Source organism: Callithrix jacchus, chromosome 21, assembly GCF_049354715.1.
Source record: "Callithrix jacchus isolate 240 chromosome 21, calJac240_pri, whole genome shotgun sequence".
Taxonomy (NCBI): domain Eukaryota; kingdom Metazoa; phylum Chordata; class Mammalia; order Primates; family Cebidae; genus Callithrix; species Callithrix jacchus.
Genome location: NC_133522.1, coordinates 28,789,474 through 28,791,746, shown reverse-complemented (window position 1 = coordinate 28,791,746; position 2,273 = coordinate 28,789,474). Strand labels below are relative to the sequence as shown.

The 2,273-nt window shown below is 44.8% G+C and overlaps 1 pseudogene; it reads left to right on the top strand.

Annotated features, from left to right (window-relative positions):
- The first annotated feature begins 260 nt into the window (after positions 1-260).
- LOC100405223 (adaptin ear-binding coat-associated protein 2-like) lies at positions 261-2,008 on the top strand (annotated as a pseudogene).
- Positions 2,009-2,273: the final 265 nt, after the last annotated feature.

Below are 2,273 nucleotides of genomic sequence, written 5' to 3'. Positions count from 1 at the left end.
CACATACATACATACATATATATATACATACATATCTGTATGTACTTAAAAACAGTACACACACATATAGATATATAACTTACCTACACATAATGTTTAAGTCATATTAATTAAAATAAAAATTTCTTTGGTAAAGTTAACTTCTCTGAAATTAACACAGCTTCACAGTAAAAAATAAAGAGGGGATACTGTTAAAGAGTATTTTTAATGTCCTTAAATAACCAACTTACAATGCCCATAAAATCAGTAATAGGCGGGTGGGCACTAGGCGTTGCGATGGAGGAGAGCGGGTACAAGTCGGTGCTATGTGTCAGGCCTGACAGCCACGTCTACTGCATCCTTCCGTGGGCTACCAACCATGGCTACAGGGCTGCGGAGTGGCAGCTTGACCAGCCATCATGGAGTGGCTGGCTGAGGATCACTGCAAAGGAACAGATAGCCTACATCAAGCTGGAGGACAGGACCTCAGGGAAGCTCTTTGCTCAGGCCCCAGTGGATCAGTTTCCTGGCACGGCTGTGGAGAGTGTGATGGATTCCAGCAGGTACTTCGTGATCCCCATTACAGATGGAAACTGGCAATGGGCGTTTATTGGAATTGGCTTAGGGGACCGAGGTGATGATGACTTTGACTTCAGTGTTGAATTGCAGGATCATTTCAAGTGGGAGAAACAGCAGTGCGAATTTGCAAAACAAGCCAGACGAAAGCCCCAAGTTGGACCTGGACTTCAAGGAGGGCCAGGCCATCAAGCTCAGCATTGCAAACATAAAGAAGGAAGGAGCAGCTGGGAATCCCTGAGCTAGCCTGCCAGCACAGGAGGGTTGAGCTTGCTTCCCCCTCCCGCAGAGGGCAAAACCTCCACCATCATCTCTCCCCATGGGGAGCAGTTGCCGGTGGGGGGGATCCCTTGTCCAGCCAGTAGTTGCTCCCACTTCAGGAGGTGCTTCTGTACCCTGGCCACAGCCAAAGCCTGCCACTGCTGCCACCACTGACATCTGGGGAGACTTTACCAAATCGACAGGATCAACTTCCAGCCAGACCCAACCAGGCTGGGTCCAGTTCTGACCTGAGCACAGTTTTTACTCATGTGACTTCTGGGAAGGAGCTCCCTCATCTGGACCAAAGGAAGGAGGGCAAAGCATTCCTCAGCTTACCTGTGTTTGGAGCATGAATCTCTCCTCTCTCCTTGCCTGTCTCTGTTGACAAACTGAGCATGTTTGTCAGTAAGTTGGCATTGTGTCACACTGTTTCCTGGGATTCAAGTATGCAACCAGTACACAGAAGGAAAGCTCCAGGATCCCTGTCCCTGTCTGTCCTCTTGACATGAGAGAGACTCTGAGACTTCTTCTATCGCAATGATGTGTATTAAGCACGAGCCCCCAAAGCAAAATAATGGGTTAAGTTTGCTGCCTGGATTCAGATCAGCCCTTCTAGGGTCTGCAGGTGTCATGTGATCACTGTTCAGTGGGGGGCTCACCAATTCACAACGCAGCTCCTGGCAGACTTGGGTTTCTCTGGTGGTTTTTAAAGTGCCTTATCTGCAAACAACTTCTTTCTTTTCTCCTTCAGGAACTGTGCATGACTAGCCGAAGGAGCTCAGTAAACTAGAAGTCCAGGTTTGCTTGGATTACTGGCTTGTAAGAAATCTGACCACACCTCTGAAATTCCGTTTATCAACTTACCTCTCAGTTGAAAGATTTCTTTTTTCAAGGGTCAAGACTATGAACTGAAATAAGTGTTGACCTTTTTGTGGGACCAGATTTTTAAGATAAAATAAATATTTTTACTTCTGTCGTTGCATGTGAAAAAAAAATCAGTAATAGGCAAGTTTGTTCTGAAATTTATAAGTTAAAACGAACACAAAGAAAACAAACTTCAAACAGACATGTTGAAATCATTCAGCCAATGTATTCGATGTTACTTGCCGAATGACATTTATTTCATTTACTTTAATATGTAGTGTATATGCTTCCTATGAGTGCTAATTCCCCTAACATAATAACTATGTATTTATATATCGCTTTTGTAGATCGTATTTCAGGTGAGCTGGTAGAGCTACTCCATAAGTGGAAACATTTCTTATACAGGTGACTTTTCTATGCTCATACATCAAACATTGCATGGGTGAAAGTTTGCTCTTGAGTTTGTATGTGTGAAAAGTTTCTTTAAAATTGTCACATTGTAGCCAACTCCCATGGGGAGGTGACCAGCGCCACAGTTGCAGCTGCCTGCTGTGTAAGCCATTTGAGCTTCTTGGGGAAGGGAAGCCGTCAGC